The sequence below is a fragment of the Somniosus microcephalus genome, chromosome 25, assembly GCF_052327205.1.
Source record: "Somniosus microcephalus isolate GS21.2 chromosome 25, FLI_Smic_1.0, whole genome shotgun sequence".
NCBI lineage: Eukaryota > Metazoa > Chordata > Chondrichthyes > Squaliformes > Somniosidae > Somniosus > Somniosus microcephalus.
In genome coordinates this window covers 57,680,798-57,697,663 of record NC_141011.1, presented here as the reverse complement: position 1 = coordinate 57,697,663, position 16,866 = coordinate 57,680,798, and positions in this window count along the sequence as shown.

The following is a 16,866-nucleotide window of genomic DNA, read 5'->3' as shown; positions in this document are numbered from 1 at the left end:
CAGTCCTAAATGGCCGACCCCTTATCCTGAGACTGTGACCCCTGGTTCTAGACTCCCAAGCCGGGGGAAACATCCTCCCTGCATCGACCCTGTCAAGCCCTGTAAGAATTTTGTATGTTTCAATAAGATCACCTCTCATTCTTCTAAACTCCAGAGAATATAGGCCTAGTCTACTCAATCTCTCCTCATAGGACAATCCCCCCATCCCAGGGACCAGTCTGGTGAACCTTCGTTGCAGTCCCTCTATGGCAAGTATATCCTTCCTTAGGTAAGAAGACCAAAACTACACAATACTCCAGGTGTGGTCTCACCAGGGCCCTACATAATTGCAGTAAAACGTCTTTACTCTTATACTCAAATCCTCTTGTAATAAAGGCCAACATACCATTTGCTTTCCTAATTGCTTGCTGTACCTGCATGTTAACTTTCAGTGATCCGTGTACAAGGACACCCAGGTCCCTCTGAACACCAACATTTCCCAATCTCTCACTATTTAAAAAATACACTGCTTTTCTATTTATCCTACCTTTTTTTTCCATGTGTTCATTTTTATTTAACAGATATACAATTTTGCAGTAAAAAAAAATTAGCATAAATTACGAATGTCTAAAGTACATGTTAATTGCGTAAAAAAGACTAATAAACAACAACAACAACAACTTGTATTTAAATAGCGCCTTTAATGTAGTAAAACATCACAAGGCGCTGCACAGGAGTATTTTAAGACAAAAAAATTTGACACTGATCCACATAAGGAGAAATTAGGGCAGGTGACCAAAAATTGGTCAAAGAGGTAGATTTAAAGGAGCGTCTTAAAGGAGGAAAGAGAGGTAGCGAGGTGGACAGCTTTAGGCAGGGAATTCCAGAACTTAGAGCCTAGGAAACAGAAGGCACGGCCACCAAAGGTTGAGCGATTATAATCAGGGATCCTCAAGAGGGCAGAATTAGAGGAACGCAGGTATCTCGGTGGGGTTGGGGGGGGGTTGTGGAGCTGAAGGAGATTACAGAGATAGGAAGGGGCGAGGCCATGGAGGGATTTGAAAACAAGGATGAGAATTTTGAAATTGAGGTGCTGCTTAACCGGGAGCCAATGTAGGCCAGTGAGCACAGAGGTGATGGGCGAATGGAACTTGGTGCGAGTTAGGACATGGGCAGCCGAGTTTTGGATGACCTCACGTTTACGTAGGGTGGAATGTGGGAGGCCAGCCAGGAGTGCATTGGAATAGTCAAGTCTAGAGGTAACAAAGGCATGGATGAGGGTTTCAGCAACACATGAGCTGAGGCAAGGGTGGAGACGGGCGATTTTATGGAGGTAACTAATGGTAAGAGGAGGTTCCATGAATATCCCCATCCTCAATGACGGTGGAGCCCAGCATGTGAGTGCAAAAGACAAGGCTGAAGCGTTTGCAACCATCTTCAGCCAGAAGTGCCGAATGGATGATCCATATCGGCCTACTCCCGAGGTCCCCACCATCACAGAAGCCAGTCTTCAGCCAATTCGATTCACTCCATGTGATATCAAGAAACGGCTGAGCGCACTGGATACAGCAAAGGCTATGGGCCCCGACAAAATTCCAGCTATCGTGCTGAAGACTTGTGCTCCAGAGCTAGCTGCGCCTCTAGCCAAGCTGTTCCAGTACAGCTACGACACTGGCATCTATCCGACAATGTGGAAAACTGCCCAGGTATGTCCTGTCCACAAAAAGCAGGACAAATCCAACCTGGCTAATTACCGCCCTATCGGTATACTCTCAATCATCAGCAAAGTGATGGAAGGTGTCGCCGACAGTGCTATCAAGCGGCACTTACTCACCAATAACCTGCTCACTGATGCCCAGTTTGGGTTCCGCCAAGACCACTCAGCTCCCGACCTCATTACAGCCTTTGTCCAAACATGGACAAAGGAGCTGAATTCCAGAGGTGCGGTGAGAGCGACTGCCCTTGACATCAAGGCAGCATTTGACCGAGTGTGGCATCAAGGAGCCCTAATAAAACTGAAGTCAATGGGAATCAGGGGGAAACGCTCCACTGGCTGGAGTCATACCTAGTACAAAGGAAGATGGTTGTGGTGGTTGAAGGTCAATCATCACAGCCCCAGGACATCGCTGCAGGAGTTCCTCAGGGCAGTGTCCTAGGCCCAGCCATCTTCAACTGCTTCATCAATGACCTTCCCTCCAACATAAGGTCAGAAATGGGGATGTTCGCTGATGACTGCACAGTGTTCAGCACCATTCACAACTCCTCAAATAATGAAGCAGTCCATGCCCACATGCAACAAGACCTGGACAACGTTCAGGCTTGGGCTGATAAGTAGCAGGTAACATTCGCGCCACAGAAGTGTCAGGCAATGAATATCTCCAACAAGTGAGAGTCTAACCACCTCCCGTTGACATTCAACGGCATTGCCATCACCGAATCCCCCACCATCAACATCCTGGGGGTCACCATTGATCAGAAACTTAACTGAACCAGCCACATAAATACTGTGGCAACAAGAGCAGGTCAGAGGCTAGGTATTCTGTGGTGAGTGTCTCACCTCCTGACTCCCCAAAGCCTTTCCACCATCTGCAAGGCACAAGCAAGGAGTGTGATAGAATACTCTCCACTTGCCTGGATGAGTGCAGCTCCAACAACACTCAAGAAGCTCGACACCATCCAGGACAAAGCAGCCCATTTGATTGGCACCCCATCCACCACGTTAAACATTCACTCCCTCCACCACCGGCGCACCATGGCTGCAGTGTGTACCATCTACAAGATGCACTGCAGCAACTCACCAAGGCTTCTTTGGCAGCACCTCCCAAACCCACGACCTCTTCCACCTAGAAGGACAAAGGCAGTAGATGCATGGAAAAACCACCACCTCCAAGTTCCCCTCCAAGTCACACACCATCCTGACTTAGAAGTATATCACCGATCCTTCACCGTCGCTGGGTCAAATCCTGGAACTCCCTCCCTAACAGCACTGTGGGAGTACCTTCACCACACGGACTGCAGTGGTTCAAGAAGGCAGCTCACCACCACCTTGTCAAGGGCAACTAGGGATGGGCAATAAATGCTGGCATTGCCAGCGACGCCCACATCTCTAGTTGTTAAGAAGGCAAATGGTATGTTGGCCTTCGTAGCGAGAGGGTTTGAGTACAGGAACAAGGATGTCTTGCTGCAGTTATACAGGGCCTTGGTGAGACCACACCTTGAGTATTGTGTGCAGTTTTGGTCGCCTTACCTGAGGAAGGACGTTCTTGCCATGGAAGGAGTGCAGCGAAGATTCACCAGGCTGATACCTGGGATGGCAGGAATGACGTATGAGGAGAGATTGTGTCGATTGGGCTTATACTCACTGGAGTTTAGAAGATTGAGAGGGGATCTCATCGAAACCTATAAAATTCTGTCAGGTCGGGACAGACTAGATGCAGGAAGGATGTTTCTGATGGCCGGGGAGTCCAGAACCAGGGGTCATAGTCAAAGGATAATGTGTAAGCCATTTAGGACTGAAATGAGGAGGAATTTCTTCACCCAGAGAGTGGTGAACCTGTGGAATTCTCTGCCACAGAGGGCGGTGGAGGCCAGTTCATTAAGTATATTCAAGAAAGAGTTGTATATATTTCTTAAGGCTAAAGGCATCAAGGGATATGGGGAGAAGGCAGGGACCAGGTACTGAATTTGGATGATCAGCCATGATCTCATTGAATGGCGGAGCAGGCTCGAAGGGCCGAATGGTCTACTCCTGCTCCTATCTTCTATGTTTCTATGTGTCTATAAGTGAATTTATAAAAAAGGTGGGAGTAGGCGGTCTTTGTTATGCTGTGGATATGTGGCCGGGAGCTCATTTTAGGGTCAAATATGACCCCAAGGTTGCGAACAGTGTGGTTCAGCCTCAGACAGATGTTAGGGAGAGGGATGGAGTCAGTGTCGAAGGAACGGAGTTTGTGGCGGGGACCGAAAACAATGGCTTTGGTTTTCCCAATATTTAATTGGAGAAAATTTTTGCTCGTCCAGAACTGGATGTCGGACAAGCAGTCTGACAATTTAGAGACCGTGGAGGGGTGGAGAGAAGTGGTGGTGAGGTAGAGCTGGGTGTCGTCAGCGTACACGTGGAAACTGACGGTGTATTCAGATGATGTCGCCAAGGGGCAGCATGTAGATGAGAAATAGGAGGGGGCCAAGGATAGATCCTTGGGGGACACCAGAGGTAATGATCCAGGAGCGGGAAGAGAAACCGTTGCAGGTGATTCTCTGGTTACGATGAGATAGATAAGAATGGAACCAGGCGAGTGCAGTCTCACCCAGCTGGACAACAGTGGAGAGGCGTTGGAGAAGGATGGAGTGGTCAACCATGTCAAAGGCTGCAGACAAGTCAAGAAGGAGGAGGGATAGTTTACCTTTGTCACAGTCACAAAGGATGTCATTTGTGACTTTGATGAGAGCTGTTTCAGTACCGTGTCAAGGGATTCAAACATGGAATTGCAGGAAAGATGGGCATGGATTTGGGAGGCAACAACACGTTCAAGGACTTTGGAGAGGAAAGGGAGGTTAGAGATGGGGCGCTAGTTTGCAAAGACGGAGGGATCAAGGTTTGTTTTTTTGAGGAGAGGGGTGATGACGGCAGATTTGAGAATAAAATGCGCTTTATTAATGAATAATACAAATTAGATTAGCTTTAACATGTTTACTATAACCTAACCCCAAAAGTTTTTTTTAATTTCCTTTCTTGATATGTATACCCTCATATTTCTGGTATCATTCTTGCAAATCTTCTCTGCACCCTCTCTAGTGCCTCTATATCCTTTTTATAATATGGCAACCAGAACTGTACGCAGTACTCCAAGTGTGGTCTAACCAAGGTTCGACACAAGTTTAGCATAACTTCCGTACTTTTCAATTCTATCCCTCTAGAAATAAACCTTAGTGCTTGTTTGCTTTTTTATGGCCTTGTTAACCTGTGTCACTACTTTCAGTGATTTGTGTATTTGTACTCCGAGATCCATTTGCTCTTCTACCCCATTTAGATTCTTATTTTCCAAGTAATAAGTGACCCCCCTATTTTTCTTACCAGAATGTAATACCTCACAATTATCTGTGTTGAAATTCTTTTGACAATTATATGCCCATTCTGCAAGTTTATTAATGTCTTCTTGTAATTTGTTGCAGTCCTCCTCAGTATTGACTATCCTCCCAACTTGGTGGCATCCGCAAATTTAGAAATTGTGTTTTTGCTTCCAAAGTCTAAATCATCAGTATGAATTGTGAACAACAGTGGTCCCAGCACTGATCCTTGTGGAACACCACTTCTCACCTTCTGCCCTCTGAATAGCTACCCTTTACCCTACGCTCTGCTTTCTGTCTTGAAGCCAGCTAGTTATCCATTCTGCTACTTGTCCCCTGACTCCGCATTCTCTGACCTTATTCATTAATCTTTTATTTGGTACCTTATTAAAGACCTTTTGAAAATCTAGGCATGTTACATCTACTACATTACCCTTGTCTACTCTCTCTGTTACCTCTTCAAAAATTTCAATGATGTTGGTCAAGCAAGGCTTTTCTTTTTGAATGCTGACTATTCATTATTATACTTTTGGTTTGTAGATGTTCTTCTATTTTCTCCTTTAGTAGGGATTCCATTATTTTTCCTACCACCGATGTTAAGCTGACTGGTCTATAATTCCCTGGACATTTGTATCCCCCTTCTTAAATATCGGTATTGTGTTAACTATCTGCCAGTCCTCTGGCACTACACCTTTTTCTAATGAATTATTAAATATGTGTAGTAATGCCTCTGCTATCTCTTCCCTAGATTCTTTTAAAATGCACGGATATAATCCATCCGGACCAGGGGTTTTATCCTCTTTGAGTTTGATTATTTTATTTAATATTGCTTCTCTTTTTATTTTAAATGTGGTTATCTCATTTCTAATCTCATCATCCAATGTCACATCCACCTGATCTGTCTCCCTGGGAAATACTGAAGCAAAGTAATTATTTAATATTTCTGCCATTTCGCTATCGCTGCCTGTGATTTTATCCTGACCGTCCCTTAATGTCCCTATTCCTATCCCAACTTTCTTTGTTTTATTTATGTGCCTGTAGAATATTTTACTCATTTGTTTTATGTTCCTTGATAATTTAATTTCATAGTTTCTCTATCGTCCTAATTTTTTTTACTTCTCTCCTAAACTCTTCACATTCTCCCTTATCATGCTCTCCCCTGCAGTCCATGTACTTAGTGTATGCCTCTTTCTTTACCCTCAATTGTCCCCTTATATCTTTATTCATCCATTGCATCTCATTAATAGTTATCTTGTTCTTGTTTTTTAGCAGAATATATTTTACCTAGACTCTGTTGAACATCATTTAAAATGTTTCCCATTGCTGTTCTACATCATTGTTTGCCAATATTGTTGTTCATTTTATTTTTGCTAGTTCGATTCTCAAGTTCTCTTCCCATCATCTGCCCCTCCCCGGCGACAGTTGTCATTCACAGAGTTAATGTTTCAGGTCAATGACTTTTGAAAGGTCAAACGTTAACTCTGCATTGAGAGTTCTATGAGAAGCCTTAACACTCTTTCTCTCTCCACATATGCTACCTGACCGGCTAACTCCTTTATAATGCCAATTAGGATGGCAATTGTGATCAACCGGTTAACCTTTTAAGGGGGCACAAACAATAGCTAATTGAACTAATCTATCAATATGAACAAAGTTTAAGTCCCTTCATTATTTTAAACACCTCTATCAGGTCGCCCAGAGTCGACCTTCCTCTAAAGCAAATAGACACATCTTTTTAATCCTATCTAGGTAACTAAAGTGTTTTAAACTGGGTACCATTTTTGTGGCCCTCCTCTGAACTTTTTCCAAAGCCTCTATATCACCTTGCTTGGGTATTTGGCACATGATGCATGCAATGATATTCGGAGCATAATAAGTAAGTCTTCCTATTCATACAATTAACAGGTACTCTGGATAGGAGCACTGCCTCACCAAGTGCAGTTGACAATACTAAGGACCTGTGAAAAATTAACTGTGGCATAAAACCTTTGTTGAATTGATGCCTGCTGTTCCTATGTATCGAAGCGTCCCAAATAGCAGTGTCTCAGTGGCCTCCTGTATGTGGTTAGACATAAATTGATTGCGTGATGCTTGTATTATCATCCTTTGAGCTTGGATGGAGCAAGTAGTATAGAGGTTTATGTGACCGTGATTTTCACAGCTACAAGTGAAACACTTGCAGACACAGAGGCTGATTCTATGTCTGTGTGTAACTGATGGTATACGTCAGTGAGAAATTCTCTACTTAAGAAATAAGAACATAGGAACATAGGAACATGAGGAGGCCATTGAGCCACTTGAGTCTGGTCGGCCATTCAATGAGATCATGGCTGACTTGTGACCTAACTCCATATACTCACCTTTGCCCCATATCCCTTAATACCTTTGGTTAAAAAAAGCCATCGATCTCAGAATTAAAATTAACAATTGGTCCAGCATCCATTGCCATTTGTGGAAGAGAGTTCCAAACTTCTACCACCCTTTGTGTGTAGAAGTGTTTCCTAACTTCACTCTTGAAAGGTCTGGCTCTAATTTTTAGACTCTGCCCCCTAGTCCTAGACTAGAATCCCCAACCAGCGGAAATAGTTTCTCTCTCTCTACCCTATCTGTTCCTCTTAATATCCTGAAAACTTTGATCAGATCACCCCTTAACCTTCTAAATTCTAGGGAATACAACCCTAGTTTGTGTAATCTCTACTCGTAACTTTACCTTTGAAGTCCGGGTATCATTCTGGTAAACCTGCGCTGCACTCCCTCCAAGGCCAATATATCCTTCCTAAGGTGTGGTGCCCAGAACTGCTCCCAGTGCTCCAGGTGTGGTCTAACCAGGGTTTTGTATAGCTGCAGCGTAACTTCTACCCCCTTGTATTCTAGTCCTCGAGATATAAAGGCCAGCATTCCATTAGCCTTTTTGATTATTTTCTGTACCTGTTCATGACATTTTAATGATCGATGTACCTGGACCCTAAGTCTCTTTGGGCATCCACCTGTTTTTAGCTTTTTACCATTTAGGAAGTACCCTGTTCTAGTTTTCTTAGGTCGAAAGTGGATGATCTCACATTTGCCTCCCACCATTTTTAAATAGCGGAGTGAAATGCGCAATTTTCCAATCTAAAGGAACGGCTCCTGAATTGAGAGAACATTGGAAGATTATAGTTCGGGCATCTGCAATGTGCTCACCGACTTCCTTTAAAACCCTGGGATGGAAACCATCTGGTCCTGGGGATTTGTCACTCTTTAGTGCCATTATTTTTTTCATTACTGTACTTACGTTAATTTTATTGAGTCCCTGTCCCTGATTCAATATTAGTTTTGTGAGTCAGTCAAGTGACCTCTCAGAGTTCTTGGACAAGACACAAATAGGCAGCACCCAGTAGGTTTGAGCAATAGATCAGATTTATTAAGTTTACAGTGTAATCAATACTTAACATTAGGCGATAGTTGAAATGAATAGCTCGCAGCCCTTGGTCTCTGGAGCCTTTTGGACACAGGCAACGTCGTCGTAAGTCTGTTCCTTTTCTTCACAGCAAATCTCTGTGTAAAGTTGTTCTTTGAGTATCGAGGTTTTAACCCTTTCCTTATCAACAGTTCATTTGGCCAGTGTCCATATATGGTCTTTAACAAAATCACCTTCTTTAATTGGTTCTAATGGTCAAAATAGCATTGTCCCTCAGACTAAGGTAGCATCCTGCCTTGCCACAACCCTATTCTGCTGTCTTGTTATCTTGTTTGTACTTTTTCACCCCATTGGAATTTACCATATCTCTTTCATTTCCTGCCTCCCTGGTACAAGGCCTTTATACCAAGGGCCCATATCAGCGCTGTTTCACTAGCCTTGAGGTATCCAGACTACCTCACTTTAATCTACCAGATAAATACCTTAACTTCCATGATCTCGCTCATTTTATGTCCTTATACTAATTATCCTTTAAATGTTGTTGCAATTAGTTTTGTTAAGTGAAAGCTAAGTTCTACTCAGAATTATAATATGTTATTTAATGATTTGACCTTCACTAGCAGCCTGTGACTGCTTGTTATCAAAACTTAGTCAAAACTGGGTTTGGCTGTCCCTGCAGCTGCATTCTGAACAAGTCTTAGCTTTTCAGTTACCCAGGAGTAATTATGGGTAATATTATTTGGTCAATGGCTACACTTGAAATTATACATATGTGATTCTCATCTGCTAAATATCTTTAAATATCAGCCTTTCCTAAATTTCCTTGGGATTTCCGGCATGCTATCCTCTTCCTCTACTGTAAATACCGAGACAAAGTAATTATTCCACATGTCCGCCATTTCCTTATTATCATTGACAATATCAGCACTTTGAGTTTTTAAGGGGCCAACATTGCTCCCGACTACCCTCTTTTTCCTAATATAATTTCAAAAATTTTTAGGGGGAAATTTTCGGGGGGTCAGTAGGCGTGTTCGGTGTTGGGTCGAGTGGGAAAAAAATAATTTTGACAGCGGGCCGGGACCCCGATATTAACCCACTGCCACGCGCCTCTCCCAGATGTCGGGTCTGTCAGCGCAGAACAGGCCCGACACGCAGTGGCGGGGGAAACAATTTAGGTCATTATGATCTTGTTAACAGCCCATTAAACAGTATTTTGAGCTCACCTTTACATTTTATGAGGTCACCCACGGGGTCCACGCTGCTCAGGAATCACGTCAGGTCAGCAGGTCGGGAGTTGTATGACCATGGAACCATCTCATTACTTGACATGTGCTATAAAAACTCCCATCTCACAGCTGTTCACTTTCCAAGCTCAGCAGCTGTTGCTTACTGCATTTGGAAGACAGATTGAGCTTTATGCAGGTTGCCAATGTTTGAAGTAAACTTTCTATCCAGTGTCATCTCATTGGAACAACCTCTCTCCCCATTCAGGTTGCTTCTGTCATCTCAAGTTCACCAGCTATCTATTACATCAGCATCGGTGCCCTTGAAACTATCTCACCTTGGTCCTCAGAATCCCACCACGATCAGCCCCAACACCAGCAGCACCAGCAGTATCAACAACACCAACCTTCTCTGCAATCAACTGATGCTGCACAGGACACAGGGCATCAGCTATGTGTGGTATTGGGGGCCCAGGCTGTCGGTTGGGGAAGGGGTCTGTCAGGGGTAGTGTGGTATTGGGGGCCCAGGCTGTCGGTTGAGGAAGGGGTCTGTCAGGGGCAGTGCCTAGTGTGGTATTGGGGGCCCAGGCTGTCGGTTGGGGAAGGGCCCGGTCAGGGGCAGTGCCTAGTGTGGTATTGGGGGCCCGGGCTGTCGGTTGAGGAAGGGGTCTGTCAGGGGCAGTGCCTAGTGTGGTATTGAGGGCTCAGGCTGTCGGTTGGGGAAGGGCCCGGTCAGGGGCAGTGCCTAGTGTGGTATTGGGGGCTCAGGCTGTCGGTTGGGGAAGGGCTCTGTCAGGGGCAGTGCCTAGTGTGGTATTGAGGGCTCAGGCTGTCGGTTGGGGAAGGGGTCTGTCAGGGGTAGTGTGGTTTTGGGGGCCCAGGCTGGTGGTTGGGGAAGGGGTCTGTCAGGGGTAGTGTGGTATTGGGGGCCCGGGCTGTCGGTTGGGGAAGGGCTCTGTCAGGGGCAGTGGCTAGTGTGGTATTGAGGGCCCAGGCTGGTGGTTGGGGAAGGGCTCTGTCAGGGGCAGTGGCTAGTGTGGTATTGAGGGCCCAGGCTGGTGGTTGGGGAAGGGCTCTGTCAGGGGCAGTGCCTAGTGTGGTATTGGGGGCCCGGGCTGTCGGTTGGGGAAGGGCTCTGTCAGGGGCAGTGCCTAGTGTGGTATTGGGGGCTCAGGCTGTCGGTTGGGGAAGGGCCCGGTCAGGGGCAGTGCCTAGTGTGGTATTGGGGGCCCGGGCTGTCGGTTGGGGAAGGGCTCTGTCAGGGGCAGTGCCTAGTGTGGTATTGGGGGCTCAGGCTGTCGGTTGGGGAAGGGCCCGGTCAGGGGCAGTGCCTAGTGTGGTATTGGGGGCCCAGGCTGTCGGTTGGGGACGGGGTCTGCCTTCCTCGTGCCAGGCGCTTACAATGGCGTATGGCCAGTATTGCTGCTGCAGGGATTTTAAAGCCCTTGCTAACAGCATTGCAGGGCTCAACAACGATATCCTCTATCTCCCCATCAATCGCAGTGTCCTTGGCTGCTCTGGAATTTTCCTTGCTATGTGGGCCCCCTTTTCTGTGGGCTGCTACCTTTCCTATGAAGCGGGGCTGGGATCGCTGTTTAAGGTGTGACCAGAGCAGGCGTAACCAGGGCCCGTGGATCAGGGCCTTACCGTCTGTTGTACGGTAGTCATTTTTGTGGTATAGGGGAAGGAGAGCATGGTGTTTATAGCAAAGGCACTATCGGACCAAATATTCATGGGTCCATCTGAGGTTTCTTTCACGGCGGTTAGAAGTGCGGCGATGTTGTAGGACTGTCGGTTGCATCGTCGCTGGGTGGTTCTGGCAATACCGCAGCAGACCCGGTGTGGGGGATCCCTCGATGTGATATGAGGACCCATCGACAGACATCTGGGGCTCCCTGTATGGGCTCTTTCTGCACAGGATGGGTCTCAAAGTTAATCAGGGGTAGCGGACATTCATGCGGTTCCCCCTCATAGACTAGAAATTGTGGCAGCAATGTGGTGGGTTTGGAAATGATACCAATGTCTCTTTCCATAAATTCCAATGTCCATTTGCTGAGGCGCTGCGAGGAAACTAGCAAATCTCCAGGTTTCATCAGTAGATTCAGAGACGAGTGAGCGCTGTGAAGGATGGTCGCTTGTAGCCCAGAAATTAAGGTAAAATGATGTACCGCCCAAAGATGGCCAGCAGGCGGCGCTCGCACGCGGTGTACCTCTCTCCTGCCCCCTGCAGGATTCGAGACGCACATTCAATGGGCTGTGGTCGATCAGCTCGCGTTTGGCTCAGGACTGCGGCGAGGCTTTGTTCTGTGGCCCGACCTCCAAATGGAAGGGCTGCGTGGGATCCGGAGGAATCAGACATGCGGCCTGTATCACTGCAGTTTTTAATTTGGCCACGGACTGGGTGTGAGCATCAGTCCATGCCGGGCGTATGTCATCACCCAGCAGTTTTATCAAATCATACAGGGGCTTTGCGCACTCTGCAAAGCCTGGGATAAAGTTCCTTTGGTACCCCACCAAACCCAAGAATGATTGTAGGGCTGTTTTTGAAGTGGGTAATGGTAGTCGCTGTGTTATTTCCTCCTTGTGGGAGTCCGAGGACAATCTCTCTGGAGAAATGGACACTCCCAGAAAGGTAACCCGTTCTTTCACCAACTGAGCCTTGCGGGGATTCACCTTTAGTCCCGCCTGAGCCAACAGTGTCAACAGTTGGTGCAAAAGGGACAGATGCACCTCCATGTTAGCGGTTGCCAGCAGTAGATCATCTCCGTACTGTAGCAAGCAGGTAGGGCGGGAAAAGTCTTTTAAAACGGCAGCCATTCTTTTGTGGAAGATTAAGAACATAAGAACATAAGAAATAGGAGCAGGAGTAGGCCAATCGGCACCTCGAGCCTGCTCCACCATTCAATAAGATCATGGCTGATCTGATCCTAACCTCAAATCTACTATCACTCTGCATCCACCCGAACCCATGTGATCTCCCGGGAGAGGCGAAAAACCAGATAAAGACCCAATGGCCAATTTGGGAGAAAAAAATCTGGGAAATTCCTCTCCGACCCATCTAGGCGATCGAAATTCTTCCAGGAGATCACTCTGTCCCTATATTTTCTACAGTACTTACCTTCTGTAAAGGCGATCTCCACCCCAGCCAGGAACAGGAATAAAACCATCTCCTGAAATCTAACAGAATTAGAACACAGTAGGAGCAGAACCAGGCTACACGGCCCCTGGGCCCGCTCCACTACCCACAGGGCCATGACCATTCCGAACCCAGACTCATGTCCAATTTCCTGCCCGCTCCCCGTAACCCTTTATTCCCTTTACTTCTAGGAAACTATTTCTGTTTTAAATTTATTTAATGATGTAGCTTCCACAGCTTTCTGGGGCAGCAAATTCCACAAACCTACCACCCTCTGAGTGAAGAAGTTTCTCCTCATCTCAGTTTTGAATGAGCAGCCCCTTATTTTAAGATTATGCCCCCTAGTTCTAGTTTCACCCATCATTGGGAACATCCTCACCGCATCCACCCGATCAAGCCCCTTCACAATCTTATATGTTTCAATAAGATCGCCTCTCATTCTTCTGAACTCCAATGAGTAGAGTCCCAATCTACTCAACCTCTCCTCATATGACCACCCCCTCATCCCCGGGATTAACCGAGTGAACCTTCTTTGTACTGACTCGAGAGCAAGTATGTCTTTTCTTAAGTATGGACACCAAAACTGTATGCAGTATTCCAGGTGCGGCCTCACCAATACCTTGTACAACTGCAGCAATACCTCCCTGTTTTTATATTCCAACCCCCTAGCAATAAAAGCCAACATTCCATTGGCCTTCTTAATCACTTGCTGCACCTGCATACTAACTTTTTGAGTTTCGTGCACCAGGACCCCCAGATCCCTTTGTACTACAGTACTTTCCAGTTTCTTGCCATTAAGATAATAACTTGCTCTATGATTTTTCCTGCCAAAGTGCATAACCTCACACTTTCCAGTATTGTATTCCATCTGCCAAATCTCTGCCCACTTACTTAGCCTGTCTATGTCCCTTTGCAGGTTTTTTATGTCCTCCTCACTCACTACTTTCCCTCCCATCTTTGTATCATCTGCAAACTTTGATATGTTACACTCGGTCCCCTCCTCCAAATCGTTAATATAGATTGTAAAGAGTTGGGGACCCAGCACTGACCCCTGCGGAACACCACTAGTTACTGGTTGCCAATCTGAGAACGAACCATTTATCCCAACTCTCTGCTTTCTGTTAGAGAGCCAATCCTCCACCCACGCCAGAATATTACCCCCAATCCCGTGATTTTTTATCTTGAGCAATAATCTTTTGTGTGGCACCTTGTCAAATGCCTTTTGGAAGTCTAAATACACTACGTCCACTGGTTCCCCTTTATCCACCCTGTATGTTACTTCCTCAAAAAACTCAAGCAAATTTGTTAAACATGACTTCCCCTTCATGAAACCATGCTGAGTTTGCCCTATTAAATTATGTTTATCCAAATGTCCCGTTACTGTCTCCTTAATAATGGACTCTAACATTTTACCAACCACAGATGTTAGGCTAACAGGTCTATAGTTTCCAGCCTTCTGCCTACTACCCTTTTTAAATAAGGGTGTTACATTCGCAGTTTTCCAATCTGCCGGGACCTTTGCTGAGTCCAGTGAGTTTTGGAAAATTATTACCAATGCATCCACAATCCCTACCGCTACTTCCCTCAAGACCCTGGGATGCAAGCCATCAGGTCCAGGGGATTTATCCGCCTTGAGTCCCATTATTTTACCAAGTACCACTTCCTTAGTGATTTTAATCGTATTTAGTTCCTCCCCCCCTAGAGCCCCCTGTTTGTCCAGTGTTGGGATATTCTTAGTGTCCTCTACTGTAAAGACTGATACAAAATAATTGTTCAGTGTTTTTGCCATCTCCATGTTTCCCACCATTAATTTCCCGGTCTCATCCTCTAAGGGACCAACATTTACTTTAGCCACCCTTTTTCTTTTTATATAACTATAGAAACTTTTACTGTCTGTTTTTATATTTTTTGCTAATTTACTTTCATAATCTATCTTCCCTTTCTTAATCAATCTTTTTGTTATTTTTTGCTGTCTTTTAAAGACTTCCCAATCTTCCATCCTCCCACTAGATTTGGCTACCTTATATGCCCTTGTTTTTAGTCGGATACTATCCTTAATTACTTTACTTAGCCACGGATGGCTATCTTTTCTTTTACACCCTTTTTTCCTCAGTGGAATATATTTTTTTTGGAAGTTGTAAAATAACTCCTTAAATGTACACCACTGGTCATGTACCGTCTTACCCTTTAATCTATTTTCCCAGTCCACTCTAATTAATTCCGCTCTCATACCTTCATAGTCTCCTTTATTCAAGCTCAGCACGCTTGTTTGAGATCCAACCTTCTCACCCTCTAATTGAATATGGAACTCAACCATGTTATGGTCACTCATTCCAAGGGGATCCTTTACTAGGACATTTTTAATTAATCCTGTCTCATTACACAGGACCAAATCTAAGGTTGCTTGCCCCCTGGTCGGTTCAGTTACATACTGCTCAAGAAACCCATCCCTAATACACTCAATGAACTCTTCCTCAAGGCTGCTCTGCCCAATTTGATTTGTCCAGTTAATATGATAATTAAAATCCCCCATAATTATAGCTGTTCCCTTATTACAAGCCTCAACTATTTCCTGATTAATACTCCGTCCAACAGAGTTGCAACTGTTCGGAGGCCTATAGACTACACCCACTAGTGTTTTTTTCCCCTTATTATTCCTTACCTCCACCCAAACTGTTTCACTATCCTGCTCCTTTGACCCAATATCATTTCTCTGTATTATAGTGATTCCTTCCTTTATTAACATAGCCACCCCACCTCCTCTCCCTTCCTGCCTGTCCTTCCTGATTGTTAAATAACCTGGTATGTTTAATTCCCAGTCATGGTCACCCTGCAGCCATGTTTCTGTAATGGCCACAAGATCATACCCATATGTCATTATTTGTGCCGTTAACTCATTCATTTTGTTACGAATGCTACGTGCATTCAGATAAAGAACTTTCAAATATGTTTTGTAACACTTAGTTCCTGTTTTTTCCCTTTTTAGTACTTTACTTTGTGGGGCCATTGTGGAACCCCTGAGGCAGCATGTCCAGGTGTAGCTCTGGTCCTCAAATGTGAACGCGAATTTATACTGGTCCTCCCTTTTAACAGGGATACTCCAGAATCCATTGGCGATGTCGAGGGTCGAGAAGTACTTGGAACCAGCAGGAATTTGAGATAATATAGTTGGAGCTTCTCTTACTACCGGTGAGCAGGCTGGCATTAGAGAATTTAACTTCCTGTAATCAATAGTCAGTCGCCAGCTGCTATCAGGCTTTTTAACCAGCCATGTGGGTGAATTGGTTGTGAAAGTGCCTGTCCTAACAAACCCTGCTCGACTAGGGATTTGATGGTGTCTCGGATGTAAGGGTGAATCTCCCTTGTCACGGGGTACTGTTTGGTGAATGAGTGGGGGGTCCCTCAATAGACTCTTCGCCTGCCATTTTTCCACAATCGTGCTTGCATGTGGCAAACACCGCGAGGTGTTCCTGAATTAGTTTTGCCACAGCTTCATTTTCGCTCCCCGGACGGTCAAACTCGGATGGTTTTTTAATAGCAGAAACAGAGTGAGCATCTGAAATTTCTATCAATTTTGCATTATTTCTCAGTCCCATCCAAACGCAGTCCCGATTGTAATCTATTACCGCGTCATACTGATCCAGCACATCAGTCCCTAAAATTCCCCTTCCGTCGGGGGTGGTCATCAGCATCGGCGCTGGGACCTTACAGGTGAGGCCTCCCAACTGAGGTTCAGATTCCTTCAGTGTATACGCGGTGGTTGTATCACCATTAAACCCTTTAAGGGCCGTACAACCCTTGCCCGCTGCTGCATGGTGTTCAGGGTATGGGGTGTGGATGATGGTAATGGCTGAGCCAGTGCCTAGAAGCATAATCTGCTGTCGGCCCCCTTTTAAGACAACAAGGACTACTGGTCTCCCGCTACCATCACATCGGAACCCCACTTCCGACCAATCTTTGGGGGCCAAACCCCATCATAGGGTGGATCCTTGGAGGGGTCCCTCCAATGGGTCTGCATTGGCGATAGGATTGTCCATTCCCAATGGGTCTGCATTGGTGATAGG